This window comes from Tachyglossus aculeatus, chromosome 26 (genome assembly GCF_015852505.1).
Source record: "Tachyglossus aculeatus isolate mTacAcu1 chromosome 26, mTacAcu1.pri, whole genome shotgun sequence".
Lineage (NCBI taxonomy): Eukaryota > Metazoa > Chordata > Mammalia > Monotremata > Tachyglossidae > Tachyglossus > Tachyglossus aculeatus.
This window is the reverse complement of record NC_052091.1, coordinates 21,027,602-21,043,710: the sequence shown is the minus strand read 5'-3', so window position 1 is coordinate 21,043,710 and position 16,109 is coordinate 21,027,602. Positions and strand designations below refer to the sequence as shown.

General features: G+C 47.9%; 1 protein-coding gene across 5 annotated transcripts in view; it reads left to right on the top strand.

Annotated features, from left to right (window-relative positions):
• The window catches only part of BLM (BLM RecQ like helicase), a 100,818-nt gene that overhangs the window by 437 nt on the left and 84,272 nt on the right, over positions 1-16,109 (top strand). For 3 of the 5 annotated variants that reach the window (XM_038767466.1, XM_038767465.1, XM_038767461.1), the window contains exon 1: positions 11,237-11,314. The exons of 1 other annotated variant lie outside the window; for it this stretch is intronic. The gene's annotated coding sequence lies outside the window, so the exon portion shown is untranslated. Of the gene's footprint in view, positions 1-11,236; positions 11,315-11,537; positions 11,615-16,109 lie in introns of those variants that run through there. One more of the 5 variants, XM_038767462.1, reaches the window with a different exon arrangement.

Below are 16,109 nucleotides of genomic sequence, written 5' to 3'. Positions count from 1 at the left end.
TCCTGCCATCACCTCAAGCTTAACATGTCCAAAACAGAATTTATCTTCCCACCTAAACCCTGTCCTCTCCTTGACATTTCCATCACTGTAGATGGCACCACCATCCTTCCTGTCTCACAAGCCCTTAACCTTGGCAATATTCATGACTCCTCGTTCTCATTCAACCCACGTATTCAATCCATCACTTTATCCTGTCAGTTCCATCTTCACAACATTGCTAAAATTGATTAAGTCTTCGAATATGAAAGCAAAATGTACATATACATATGAATGCATTTTATTAAAGTACTCTACATAGCTTTCAATTCTCTCACTTGGTGTTCACCCCATGTTCAGCTCCACAACACTTGTGTACATATATGTATGTACCTATCTGTAATTTATTTATATTAATATCTGTCTCATCCTCTAGACTGTACGCTCCTTGTGGGCAGGGAATGTGTCTGTTATATTGTTATATTGTACTCTCCGAAGCACTAGGTACAGTGCTATGCACACAGAAGTGCTCAGTAAATATAATTGACTCACTGACTATCCATAATTTATTTTAATGTCTGCCTCTCACTCTTGACTGTCAGGTCCTTGTGGGCAGGGAATGCGACTTATCAGCTCTGCTGTATTCTCCCAATCAATCAATGGTATTTATTGAGCACTTATTATGTGCAGAGCACTGTACAAAGCTCTTGGGAGAGTACCACAGAGTTAGCAATCAATTAATCAATCATATTTATTGAACACTTTCTATGTACAGAGCACTAAGCTCTTGGGAGAGTACAATATAACAAAATTAGCAGATGTGTTCCCTGCCCACAATGAGTTTACAGACTAGAGGGGGAGAAGCATTTAATACAGTGCTTTGCACAGAGTAAACCCTCAATAAATACCACTGAATGATTGATTCTTCCTCCTTTTTTTAATTGTTTTGTTTCTATCTCCCCATTGAGTTCCATGAGGTACATCGTCTTCTAACTCTACGGTAATCTACCAAGTGCTTAGAACAGTGCTCCACATTGATACAACTGATGCAAATAAAATCCAACACAGATTAAATAAAAAGATATGCAATAAGCATTAAGGGACGTTTGACCAGGAGTGTGGGGGATCGGTCAGAGTGGCTTCTCAACAAGGCTGTGTGTGTGGCTAGGGATGTGGTTTGGCAAATCTGAATGGAGAAAACATTCCATGCAGGGAGGAAGGCAGGTATGATTGGACCGGAGTCAGGAGAGTAAACAGTGAGGCACAGAAAGAAGGTTAACTTGAGGGGAGTAAAGAAATCAAGCTGGGAGAGAGCAGGAAAAGAGAACAGAAAAGACAGCTGGTGAAGAAACCTTTGAATTCAATCATCAGGAGTTTCTGTTTAATGCTGAAAGAAAAGGGGAGCTAGTGGATATTTTGGAGGAGGTAACTAATGGACTCTGAAGGGCACTAATGGGTTCTGGGAGAAGCAGCATGGCCCAGTGGAAAGAGCACAGGCCTGGGAGTCAGAAGGACCTAGGTTCTAATCCTGGCTCCATCACTTGTCTGCTGTGTGACCTTGGGCAAGTCATTTTGCTTCCTCCATGGCTCAGTTACCTCATCTGTATAACGGGGATCAAGACTATGAGCCCCAGGTGGGACAGGGCCTGTGTCCAACCTGATGACCATGTATCTACCCTAGTGCTTAGAACAGGGCTTTGCCCATAGTAAGCACTTAACAACTACCATCAAAAAATCAGCAGGGTTGGGCAACAGGTTGAATGTGGGAGGCAAATAACCACAAGGAGTCAAAGAAGACAACAAGATTTCTCCTCCTCACAACACACTGATTGATGGGTGGATTATGGGCTGGTGAGGTAGATCTGAGATCCAGTATCAGTAGAGATGGTTGCTGAAACCGCATGAGTAGATCATTCGTATGTATTGAGTGCTTACTGTGGGCAGATCACCGTACTCAGCTCTCCAAGAGACTGCGTATTTAGAGGAGGAGCCGACACAGAAGTGAATCTGTGGGGTCTCCCAGGTCAATGAGTGAAGCAACATCAAAAAGCCAGCAGAGGACACCGAGGAAAGAAGCAGCAGGGAAAGAGGGGGAAATCCCATGTAATAAAAATAACAGTAATGATATCTGTTAAGTGCTTACTACATGTCAAGACTGTTCTAAGTGCTGGGGTTCATATGAGTTTATCAGGATGGACATAGTCCCTGTCCCATATGGGGATTCACAGCTTGAGGGGGAGGGTGCTCTATTGAGGTAATCACAGCGTGGCTCAATGGAAAGAGCACGGGCTTTGGAGTCAATCAATCAATCATATTTATTGAGTGCTTACTGTGCGCAGAGCACCCTAAGCGCTTGGGAAGTACAAGTTGGCAACATATAGAGACAGTCCCTACCCAACAGTGGGATCACAGCCTAGAAGGAGGAGACAGAGAACAAAACCAAACATATTAACAAAATAAAATAAATAGAATAGATATGTACAAGTAAAATAAATAATAAATAAATAGAGTAATAAATATGTACAAACATACATACATATATACAGGTACTGTGGGGAAGGGAAGGAGGTAAGACGGGGGGATGGAGAGGGGGATGATGGGGAGAGGAAGGAGGGGGCTTAGTCTGGTAAGGCCTCCTGGAGGAGGTGAGCTCTCAGTAGGGCCTTGAAGGGAGGAAGAGAGCTAGCTTGGCGGATGTGCGGAGGGAGGGCATTCCAGGCCAGGGGGATGACGTGGGCCGGGGGTCGTTGGCGGGACAGGCGAGAGTGAGGCACGATGAGGAGATTAGCGGCAGAGGAGTGGAGGGTGTGGGCTGGGCTGTAGAAGGAGAGAAGGGAGGTGAGGTAGGAGGGGGCGAGGTGATGGAGAGCCTTGAAGCCGAGGGTGAGGAGTTTCTGCCTGATGCGCAGATTGATTGGTAGCCACTGGAGATTTTTGAGGAGGGGAGTAACATGCCCAGAGCGTTTCTGGACAAAGACAATACAGGCAGCGGCGTGAAGTATGGATTGAAGTGGGGAGAGACACGAGGATGGGAGATCAGAGAGGAGGCTGATGCAGTAGTCCAGACGGGATAGGATGAGAGCTTGAATGAGCAGGGTAGCGGTTTGGATGGAGAGGAAAGGGCAGAGCTTGGCAATGTTGTGGAGCTGAGACCGGCCGGTTTTGGTGACGGCTTGGATGTGAGGGGTGAATGAGAGAGCGGAGTCGAGGATGACACCAAGGTTGCGGGCTTGTGAGACGGGAAGGATGGCAGTGCCGTCAACAGAGATGGGAAAGTCAGGGAGAGGGCAGGGTTTGGGAGGGAAGACAAGGAGTTCAGTTTTGGACATGTTGAGTTTTAGGTGGCAGGCAGACATCCAGATGGAGATGTCCTGAAGGCAGGAGGAGATGCGAGCCTGGAGGGAGGGGGAGAGAGCAGGGGCAGAGATGTAGATTTCAGAGGTCATGGGTTCAAATCCCAGCTCCGCCACTTGTCAGCTGTGTGACTTTGGGCAAGTCACTTAACTTCTCTGGGCCTCAGTTCCCTCATCTGTAAAATGGGGGTGAGCCCCACATGGGACAACCTGATTACCTTGTATCTATCCCAGCACTTAGAACAGTGCTTGGCACATAGTAAGTGCTTTACAAATACCAATATTATTATTATTATTATTATTATTATGTAATCAAGGTCAGGAGGGGAAGGGAGTGGTGAGCGGTGTCCCAGGAAGTTGGTTGGCTGCCCCTTTTCCCCCATCTTTCCTCTGGCCTGGAATACCCTCCCCATCTTTATATACCAGATCACCACTCCTCCCACCCTCAAAGCCCTCCTAAAATCACACCTCCTCCAAAAGGCCTTCCCTGTTTAAGCCCTCTTCCATGACTTGCTCTCCCTTCTGCATCACTTGGAGATCAGTACCCTTTGAACACTTGCTATTCACCCCACCCTCAGACCCACAGCACTTGTGTACATAACCCCTCAAGATTGTAAGCTTATTGTGGGCAGGAATGGGTCTACCAACTATATTATATTATACTCTTCCAAGCACGTAGATCAGTCCTCTGCACACAGTAAGCATTCAATAAATACAATTGATTGATAGTCATATTTTCTTTATTTTAATATCTGTCTTCCCCTGCTCTAGACTGTAAGCTTTTTGAAGGCAGGGAATGTCTCTACCAACTCTGTTATATTGTACTCTCTCAAGGGCTTGCCTCAGTACTCTGCACACAGCAAGCGCTCAATAAGTATCATTGATTGATAACCATAATTTATTTATACTGTCTCCCCCTCTAGACTGTAAGCTCCTTGTGTTTCTTCATGTATGACATTTGTTAAGCACTTTCAATAAGCAAGACACTGAACTAAGCACTGGGGATCCCTCTGTACCAGCGCCAATCCTCAACTCCTCCCTCCCAGCCCCCTCCCTCCCTTCCTCCCCACCCCCACCCCAGTTCTCCTTTCCCATCGCCACCCCTCTTCCAACTCTCCCCGCCTAGGCCCCCACCAACTCATCCCAATCCAAACCCTCCTCATCCCTCGCACCCGTCCCCCTCCCTCCCCTCCCTCAACAGCTGCTGTCAAGTGTGGCCTCTGGAACCCCCGCTCCATTATAAGTAAGCTCCCTTTCATCCTAGACCTATTCCTTTCCAGGTCTCTACTCCTCCTCGCCCTAACTGAAACATGGCTGTCTTCAGATGACACGGTCTCTTCTGCTGCTCTTTCCAGTGGAGGCCTCTTCTCCCACTCCCCCAGACTCACCGGAAAAGGAGAAGGTGTTGGTTTCCTTCTCACCCCCTAAGATCGCTTTCACACTATCCCTCCTCCCCCTTCCCTTTCCTTCCCCTCCTTTGAAGCCCACATTATTCGCCTCTACCACCCCCTCCAGACTCTTGTAGCCGTCATCTACCGCCGCCCCCCCCCCCCCCCCCGGTCCCACCTCTAACTTCTTTAACAATTTTGACCCCTTCCTCACCTTCCTTCTCTCCTTTTCCATGCCCACTCTGATCCTCGAAGACTTCAACATCCACATGGATATCCCTGGTGACTCCTCTGCCGCCTGCCTTCTATCTCTCCTTGACGCTGCCAACCTCTTGCTCCACTCCACCTCGCCCACTCACCAACTTGGTTACACCCTCGACCTCATCATCTCCTACCGCTGCACTGTCTCCAACCTCACCAACTCTGAAATCCCTCTCTCTGATCATAATCTTCTCACCTGCCTCCTCACTCACACTCCTTTCCCCTGTAAATCTATATTACTCCCTCACAGAGCTCTCCGCTCTCTTGACCCCATCCATCTTTCTGAGCACCTCACACCCTACCTTGCCTCCCTTTCCTCTCTACCCAATCTTGATGATCAGATTACTGCTCTCAACTCTACCCTCTCTACTCAGCTAGACTCGCTCGCTCCCCTTTCCCTTCGCCGCTCTCGTACCACTAACCCACAGCCCTGGATCACTGCCACTGTCCGTCTCCTTCGCTCTTATGCTCAAGCTGCTGAACGCTGCTGGCGAAAGTCTAAACACCATGCCAACCTCGTTCAAGTTCATCCTTTCCTGCCTTAACTCTGCCCTCTCCTCTGCCAGACAAAACTATTTCTCCTCCCTTATTGACACTCACGCCCATCATTCCTGTCAGCTCTTCCATACATTCAACTCCCTTCTCAGGCCCCCAGTTCCTCCCCCTGCTCCTTCCCTCGATCTGGCCTCCTACTTCATTAATAAAATTAAATCCATCAGGTCTGAGCTCCCCAAAGTCACTCCCCGCCCCCTTCTCCAACTCCCCGGCTCTCAACGCTCTCCGCTACTCTCTCATCCTTCCCAGCAGTATCCTCAGAGGAGATCTTCTCCCTCCTCTCAAGTGCTACTCCGGCCACCTGTGCTTCTGACCCCATTCCCTCTCATCTTATGAAATCGTTCACTCCATCCCTTCTCCCCTCCTTAACTTCCATCTTCAACTGCTCACTCTCCACTGGTTCCTTCCCCTCTGCCTTCAAACATGCCCGTGTCTCTCCCATCCTAAAAAAACCCTCTCTTGACCCCACCTCACCTTCTAGTTATCACCCTATCTCCCTCCTACCATTCCTTTCCAAACTCCTTGAACGAGTCATCTACACGCGCTGCCTCGAATTCCTCAACACCAACTCTCTCCTCGACCCCCTCCAATCTGGCTTCTGTCCCCTACATTCCACGGAAACTGCCCTCTCAAAGGTTACCAGTGACATCGTGCTTGCCAAATCCAATGGCTCATACTCTATCCTAAGACTCTTCAACCTCTCAGCTGCCTTCGACACTGTGGACCACCCCCTTCTCCTCAACACGCTATTCAATCTTGGCTTCACAGACTCCGTCCTCTCCTGGTTCTCCTCATCTCTCCGGCCATTCATTCTTAGTCTCTTTTGCGGGCTCCTCCCCCTCCCCCTCCCATCCCCTTACTGTAGGGGTTCCTCAAGGGTCTGTTCTTGGTCCCCTTCTGTTCTCGATCTACACTCACTCCCTTGGTGAACTCATTCGCTCCCACGGCTTCAACTCTCATCTTTACGTTGATGACACCCAACTCTACATCTCTGCCCCTGCTCTCTCTTCCTCCCTCCAGGCTCGCGTCTCCTCCTGCCTTCAGGACATCTCCATCTGGATGTCTGCCCGCCACCTAAAACTCAACATGTCCAAGACTGAACTCCTTGTCTTCCCTTCCAAACCCTGCCCTCTCCCTGACTTTCCCATCACTGTTGACGGCACTACCATCCTTCCGTCTCACAAGCCCGCAACCTTGGTGTCATCCTCAACTCCGCTCTCTCGTTCACCCCTCACATCCAAGCCGTCACCAAAACCTGCTGGTCTCACCTCCACAACATTGCCAAGATCCGCCCTTTCCTCTCCATCCAAACTGCTACCCTGCTCACTCAAGCGCTCATCCTATCCTGTCTGGATTACTGTATCAGCCTCCTCTCTGATCTCCCATCCTCCTGTCTCTCCCCACTTCAATCCATACTTCACACCACTGCCTGGATTGTCTTTGCCCAGAAACGCTCTGGGCATGTTACTCCCCTCCTCAAAAATCTCCAGTGGCTACCAATCAACCTACGCATCAGGCAAAAACTCCTCACCCTCGGCTTCAAGGCTGTCCATCACCTCACCTCCTCCTACCTCACCTCCCTTCTCTCCTTCTACAGCCCAGCCCACACCCTCTGCTCCTCTGCCGCTAATCTCCTCACCGTGCCTCGTTCTCGCCTGTCCTGCCGTCGACCCCAGGCCCACGTCATCCCCCTGGCCTGGAATGCCCTCCCTCCGCACATCCGCCAAGCTAGCTCTCTTCCTCCCTTCAAAGGCCTACTGAGAGCTCACCTCCTCCAGGAGGCCTTCCCAGACTGAGCCCCCTCCCCCCTCATCCCCCCACCTTACCTTCTTCCCCTCCCCACAGCACCTGTATCTATGTATATGTTTGTACGTACTTATTACTCTATTTATTTATTTATTTTATTTGTACATATTTATTCTATTTATTTTATTTTGTTCATATGTTTTGTTTTGTTCTCTGTCTCCCCCTTCTAGACTGTGAGCCCACTGTTGGGTAGGGACCGTCTCTATATGTTGCCAACATGTACTTCCCAAGCGCTTAGTCCAGTGCTCGGCACACAGTAAGCGCTCAATAAATACGATTGAATGAATGAATGGGGAAGATAAAAGCTAATCAGTTTGGACACGGTCCATGTCCCACAGGAGGCTCACAGACGAGGTGACTGAGGCACAGAGAAGTTAAGTGACTTACCCAAAGTCCCACAGCAGACAAGTGGCAGAGCAGGAATTAGAACTCAGGTCCTTCTGATTCTGAGGCCTGTGCTCTACCCACTAGGCAACACTTCTTCAGGGGACGCACCTCCCAACTCTGTTTTATTGTTCTCTCCCAAGCACTTAGTACGGTGCTCTGCACACAGTAGGCGCTCAATAAACCCCTTTGATTGACTGATCAATTGAAGGAGAACGAGAGCAGAGCATTAGTCAGAGGGAAGACCTTGGAGATCTTTGTGAGCAGCCTCAGAAGATGAACATGGAACAAGTATATGTTAGCAGTTTTTAGGAATGGGGATGCTGTGAAGTCGGAACTGATTTGATCCAGAGTGGGGTTTAGAGCCCAATCACCTGGATGTCTTAACGGACCCTCCCAAGTGGAGGTGGGGAAGAAGCTTGGTAAGCGCTTAGTACAGTGCTCTGCACACAGTAAGCGCTCAATAAATACGATCGAATGAATGAACGAATAGTAGAGAGAATAGAGCAAGGTCCTGAGAGTCAGAGGACCTGGGTTCTAACCCCAACTCTGGCACTTGTTTGCTGTGTGACCTAGGGCAAGTCACTTCACTCCTCTGTGCCTCAGTTACCTCATCTGTAAAATGGGGAATAAGACTGTGAGCCCTGTGTGGGACAGGGACTGTGTCCAACCAGACAATAATGATGGTATTTGTTAAGCGCTTACTATGTGCCAAGCACTGTTCTAAGCGCTGGACATTTTGTAATAATAATAATAATGATGATGGTATTTATTAAGGGCTTACTATATGCAAAGTACTGTTCTAAGCACTGGGGGGGTTACAAGGTGATCAGGTTGTCCCACGGGGGGCTCACAGTTTTTAATCCCCATTTTACAGATGAGGTAACTGAGGCCGAGAAGGGAAGTGACTTGCCCAGAGTCACGCAGCTGACAATTGGTGGAGCCGGGGTTTGAACCCATGACCTCTTACTCCAAAGCCCGTGCTCTTTCCACTGAGCCACACTGCTTCCTTGTATCCACCCCAGCTGGGACTGTGTCCACCTGATCATCTTAAATCCACCCCACCCCAGTGCCTGGCACTTAGTAAGTAGGTATCAATAATAATAATAATGGCATTTGTTAAGCACTTACTATTGTTCTCCACCCTAGCCTCATACTCCAGTATGCAGAAGCGGCATTGACTGCATTTTCCCTAAAGGCCTAGCAGAACTGACTCCATTGTATGCAGGGCTTAACAACAGGATATGTGAGGAATAATGATGGCATTTATTAAGTGCTTACTATGTGCAAAGCACTGTTCTAAGCGCTGGGGTAGATACAAGGTAATCAAGTTGTCCCACGTGGGGCTCACAGACTTAATCCCCATTTTCCAAATGAGGGAACTGAGTCCCAGAGGACCGGCCTCGCAGAAGATCCTGTAATCGAGTGGGGCTGACACTGATCAAAGCGGCTATGCCCTGTCTGAGACAACCCCATAGTGTATGGCAATGTCTCCTGCTAACATCTCCTCACAACAGGGTGCCAAAGTTTCGCGAGTGTGGTAATCCTTTGTGTAGCTCGGATGGGCAACCAAATAAAAGGGAAGAAGCTGCTGGAATCGGGGCTGTTCATCACTGGTACCTATCAGGAGGTGAACGGGTGAGCAGTGAGCTTTCCTACCTCTGCTGCTCTATCTGAACTCATGTCTCCGAATCATTTTTCCTATCTGCTTCACCATGTTGGGTTCTCGAACCCTGCGGCAGATTTACACCGGTTAACTTATTTTGCCCCCTACTTGTCGATAACACTATGTATCAGGCATTCTACCCTGCTCATTCAAGCTCTCATCCTATCCCGTCTGGACTACTGCACCAGCCTTCTCTCTGATCTCCCATCCTCGTGTCTCTCTCCACTTCAATCCATATTTCATGCTGCTGCCCGGATTATCTTTGTCCAGAAACGCTCTGGACATATTACTCCCCTCCTCAAAAACCTCCAATAGCTACCGATCAATCTGCGCATCAGGCAGAAACTCCTCACCCTGGGCTTCAAGGCTGTCCATCACCTCGCCCCCTCCTACCTCACCTCCCTTCTCTCCTTCTACTGCCCAGCCCGCACCCTCCGCTCCTCCACCACTAATCTCCTCACTGTACCTCGCTCTCGCCTGTCCCGCCATCGACCCCCGGCCCACGTCATCCCCCGGGCCTGGAATGCCCTCCCTCTGCCCATCCGCCAAGCTAGCTCTCTTCCTCCCTTCAAGGCCCTGCTGAGAGCTCACCTCCTCCAGGAGGCCTTCCCAGACTGAGCCCCTTCTTTCCTCTCCCCCTCGTCCCCCTCTCCATCCCCCCATCTTACCTCCTTCCCTTCCCCACAGCACCTGTATATATGTATATATGGTTGTACATATTTATTACTCTATTTATTTATTTATTTATTTATTTTAGTTGTACAATTCTATCCTACTTATTTCATTTTGTTGGTATGTTTGGTTCTGTTCTCTGTCTCCCCCTTTTAGACTGTGAGCCCACTGTTGGGTAGGGACTGTCTCTATGTGATGCCAATTTGTACTTCCCAAGCGCTTAGTACAGTGCTCTGCACATAGTAAGCACTCAATAAATACGATTGATTGATTGATTGATTCTACTAAGTGCTGAGGTGGATACAAGCAAATTGAGTTGGCCACAGTCCCTGTCCCCTGTGGTGCTCAGTCTCAATCCCCATTTTACAGATGAGGTATCTGGGGCACAAAGTAAAGCGACTCGCCCAAGGTCACACAGCAGACAACCGGTGGAGCCAGGATTAGAATCCATGACCTTCAGCCTCCCAGGTACGCACTCTAACCACTACACCATGCTGCTTCTCAACAAATACCAAAATTATTATTGCTTGCTGTGTGAACTTGGGCAAGTCACTTCCCTGTGCCTCAGTTTCCTCAATTGTAAAATGGGGTTTAAATACCTGTTCTCCCTATTACTCTGTGAGCCCCATGCAGGCTAGAGACTGTATCTGACCTAATTAACCTGTACTTACACCAGCGCTTAGTACGGTGTTTGACGCCTAGGAAGCACTTAACAAACACCATCAAGAAGCAGCGTGGCTCAGTGGAACGAGAACGGGCTTGGGAGTCAGAGGTCATGGGTTCAAATCCCGGCTCCGCCAATTGTCAACTGTGTGACTTTGGGCAAGTTCACTTCACTTCTCTGTGCCTCAGTTACCTCATCTGTAAAATGAAGATGAAGACTGCGAGCCCCAACCTGATCACCTTGTATCTTCCCCAGCGCTTAGAACAGTGCTTTGCACGTAGTAAGCGCTTAACAAATGCCGGTATTATTATTCCTATTATCAATAAATAAAAATTTCCGGATGTTACCGGAATTGTCCCAACTCGCTTCCCGTCCGCCGTCCCCCGACTTTGGCCGGCCTCGGCGCCCGCCGGCGGAGTGGGCGTGGCCAAGGGCCAAGGCGCGGCGCTATTGGTCCCAGCCCTCGCGGGGCCAAGCCAATCGGGAGTCGACCTCCTGCACGCGCCAAGTTATAGCTGGCCCAGGCGCGGGGCGCGAGGGGGTAGTGTGGTCTCCTTCACCACCACCCCTCCCCCCGCGCGATTGTGAGGTGAGTGCGCGTGCGCGGGAAAGTGGAGGGCGTCCCTGCCGCCCCCCCTTTCCCTCACCTGAGGGAACGGGCCTGACCGTACTTACCGGTGCCTCAGTTTCCCTTTCCCGCCCTCGGCCCCCCCGCGGGAACGTGTTTGCCCCTGGCTCAGCTGTCCGAGCAGCGAGCATTATGGGAAGGGGGGAAGGCCGGAACCGGAAGAGGAGAAGAAGCGGGGTCCTGTCAGGGGAGAGGCCCGAGGGTTCTGGCGCCTCACCAGGGGCCTGGGAGTCAAGCGCTTAGTCCAGTGCTCTGCACACAGTAAGCGCTCAGTAAATACGATTGAATGAATGAGGAAGGACTTGGGTTCTAATCTCGGTTCCACCACCTGTTTACTCTAGGGCCTTGGGCAAGTCACTTCACTTCTCTGGGCCTCCATTACCTCATCTGGAAAATAGGGATTAAGACTGTGAGCTCTATGTGGGACGGGGACTGTGTCCAACTTGACTGTCTTATATAATAATAATAATGCTGGTATTTGTTAAGGCCTTGTGTGCCATGCACTGTTCTAAGCGCTGGGGTAGATGCATGGTAATCATGTTGTCCAATGTGGGGCTCACAGTCCTAATCCCCATTTTACAGGTGAGGGAACTGAGGCACAGAGAAGAGAAGTTACTTGCCCAAAGTCACACAGCTGACAAGTGGCGGAGCCGGGATTAGAACCCATGAACTCTGACTCCCAAGCCCGTGCTATTTCCACTAAGCCACACTGCTTCTATCATATATCCACAGCAGCGCTTAGTAGAGTGTCTGACACATAGTAAGCGCTTGACAAATTCCATAAAAAGCCCTCCCCACCGGGTTTTACCACATAATAATGACGGTGGCATTATTTGGTTAAGCACTTACTAAGTGCCAAGCACTGGGGCAGATATGGGAGAAGCAGCGTTGCTCAGTGGAAAGAGCCTGCGTTTTGGAGTCAGAGGTCATGGATTCAAATCCTGGTTCTGCCAATTGTCAGCTGTGTGTCTTTGGGCAAGTCACTTCACTTTTCTGAGCTTCAGTTCCCTCATCTGCAAAATGGGGATTAAGACTGAGCCCCACATTGGACGACCTGCTCACTTTGTAACCTCCCCAGTGCTTAGTACAGTGCTTTGCACAGAGTAAGCACTTAATAAATGCCATCATTATTATTATAAGATAATCACACAGGACTTACAGTAAGGAGGGATTATTATTTTAGCATAAACACACAGGATTTACAGTAAGGGGAGAGGAGAACAGGTATTTAATCCGCATTGAATAGATGAGGAAACTGAGGCCCTCAGAAGTTGTGACTTGGCCAGGATCACACAGCAGTCCAGTGGTACCATCATTATTATTATGTATGAGTGGGCTTACACCATATTAATAATAATAATAACTATGGTGGTCTTTGTCCATCACTTTCTATGGCCTTAATTCTATTTGTTCTGATGATTTTGACATCTGTCTACATGTTTTGTTTTATTGCCTGAATCCCCCTTCTAGACTGTGAGCCCGCTGTTGGGTAGGGCATGTCTGTATATGTTGCTGACTTGTACTTCCCAAAAGCTTAGTACAGTGCCCTGCACAAAGTAAGCGCCCAATAAATACAATTGAATGAATGAATGGTAGAGACGACATTAGGACCCAGTCACGACCTCCCCAGTTTCGGGTGGCTCAAGAGAGGAAGGGGGTGTGGCCTCTGAAGAGCTGAAAGAATTGTTTCATCTCCTGTTATTGAGGGTGACGGGGAAGCCATCAATCATTCATATTTACTGAGTGCTTACTATGTGCAGAGCACTGTACTAAGTGCTTGGGACAGTCCAAAACAGTAGACTCAGCAGACACATTCCCTGCCCATAGGAGGTTACAGTCTAGCGGGGGATCTTACATCCCTTGAGGTTTTCATGTTTGGAGCTAGTGTGGTGCCTTTGTGGGTTACTGAGTATGTGCCAAGCACTGTGCTAAATGTGGGAGTTGGCACAAGATAATAAGATCAGACACAGTCCCTGTTCCAGCCAGGTATGGAGAATGTGTATCTTATCCCCAGTTCATAGGTGAGGAAACAGGCACAGAGAATAATAATAATAATAATGGTATTTGTTAAGTGCTTACTATGTGCCAAGCACTGTTGTAAGCACTGAGGTAGATACAGGGTAATTGGGTTGTCCCACGTGGGGCTCACAGTCTTCATCCCCATTTTACAGAGGAGGTAACTGAGGCATAGAGAAGTAAAGTAACTTACCCAGCTTCACCCAGCAGGGCCCCTGGCAGAGATGGAACATGGGCTTGGGAGTCAGAGGACCTGGGTTCTAATTCTGCCTCTGCCTCTCTGCTTTGGTTCCTTGGGCAAGTCACTTCACTTTGCTGTGCCTCAGATGTCTCATCTGTAAAGTGGGGATAATAATAATAATAATGATGGCATTTATTAAGTGCTTACTATGTGCAAAATACTGTTTTAAGCACTGGGGGATTGTGTCTGTGAGCCCCATGTAGGACAAGGACTGTGTCCAACCTGATCATCTTGTATCTAACAGCGCTTAGTTAAGTGCTTAACAAATACCATTAAAAAAAAAATCCCACACCATCCATTTCAAAGTTCTTTGCATATTGCATTGAGGTACAACCCTAACTGGTATGAGCTGTTTATAACGCAAGTATGATGCTTTATAAAAAGGAATACAGCGTGGGGCAGCTGGGAAGAAATCCTAATATATCGAGGTTTTTTTTTTATTAGAGCAAATACGTTACAAATCATTGGTTTAAGTATTGGCCCATCTTTTCAGCAGCATGCATAGAATTAACCAAATCAATCATCAAACTTAACTCCATCTTACTGCACTCTTTCAGGGGTTGATTTTTGTTGATGACTGAATCAAAATTTTGTTGCTAATCATTGGTATTTATTGAGCACTTACTATGTGTAGAGCACTACTGAGTGCTTGGGAGAGTACAATGCAACAGAATTAAGTCACATTCCCTGCCCATAACGAGTTTACAGTTATTGCCCGTGAACCGTGGCTTTTCATTACCTTGACCATTTTTTTTGTGATTTGTTTTGAGGCCTTGTTAGATTTTTGAGTTTGTTCCCAGTAGTGTGAACAATATGCTAGGAGCTTGAAAATTCAGAAACAGAAATGATTGAAGGGTTGGAAAATGTAACCTGTGAGAAAAAGTTAAAGGGATTGGCAGGGCAGGGGGTTGGGAGTCTAGCACAAAGACAGTGGAAGGGAGACTTCAATAGTCTGAAAGCATATCATGTGGTGCTGTTTAGAGTCAGGTGAGCAATGTTTTTTCTCCATTCTTACTGGAGACAGACTTAAAAAAATTGGATGTAAGTTGGAATGGAAGAGAGTCAGTGGGAGTATTAGAACCACCTGGCCACGAGGATCATGGGATACTGAGATGTATGGTCAGATGAGTTTTTAGAATGATAGAAAAGACATCTTTAAATGTCCTTGGAAGAAGGGAATTGGTATATCTGCACTTCTGGAAGTTTTGGAAGTCTCTTGAGGCCTAGTTAGCCTGGAAAACTGTGTATCCTCTGTTCTGTCCTAAATGCTTCCTTTCTATTAAAGTATAATAGTGGTATTTTTTGAGCACTTACTATGTGCAGAGCACTATACTAAGTGCTTGGGAGAATACAGCAGAGTTGGTAGACCCATTACCTGCCCACAACAAACTTAGTGGTATTATTATATTCCAAGCACTACCAAGCACCAGGGTATATAAAAGATAATTAGGTCAGAGAGTTTCCCTGGCCCACATGGGGCTTACAGTCTCAAGAATTGACTTCCTGTTTTATAGATGAGGAAATGAAGGAACAGGGAAGTGAAGTGACTTGCCCAAGGTCACACAGTAGATGAGCAGGTAGGGTAGGGATTAGATTCCAGGTCTCGGGACTACTCCCAGGCTTGTGCCCTTTCTATTAGGTCAGACATACTACTTAGTTCAGTCATACTACTAAGCATGTACAGTTAAGCTGTAGAATTTCCAGTTAAGTATGACTACTTGTAAAAGATTTAGAAGCTCCTCAGGGTTTTGGTTCCAATTCAGAGATTCCATAGCTGAGAGATAAGTCAATTAGATAGTGTAATTTATTGGGCCCTTACTTTGTGCTGAGCACTATACCAAGCTCTAGGGAGGGTACAGTACAGTGGATAGGCATGATCCCTACCCTCAAAGAACTTACAGTCCAACTGGGGAGATGGACATTAAGATGAATTACGGGTAGGGGAAGCAACTAAGTATAATCAATCTAAGCAGTGGCCTTTATTGAACACTTAACTGTATGCAGAGCATTGTAATGTGCAGTTGATTAGCTCAAATTCATCCTCATGCTTAGAACAGTGCCTGACACAAAATAAGTACTTAACAAATACCATTAAAAAAAATTTTTGGAAGAGTACAAAGATGTTGGTAGGCAGGATTCCTGCCACAAAGGAGCATAAAATCTAGAGGAGGAGACAGGTGTTACACTAAATTACAGGTAAGGGAAATGGGAGAGTGCTGTGGGGCTGAGGGTAGGACGAATATTGGGTGCTTAAGGGGTACAAATCCAAGGGCATAGGTGAGTGCTTTAAAGCTGATGGTAAGCCATTTCTGGCTGATGCAGAGGTGGATGGGCACCCACTGGAGGTCCTTGAGGATTGGGAAAACGTGGCCTGAACATTTTTGTAGAAAAATGATCTGGGCAGTAAAGTATGGACTGGAGTGGAGTGGGGAGAGACGAGGCTGGGAGGTCAGCAAGGAGGCTGATGCAGTAATCCACGCAGGATAGGATAAATGCTTG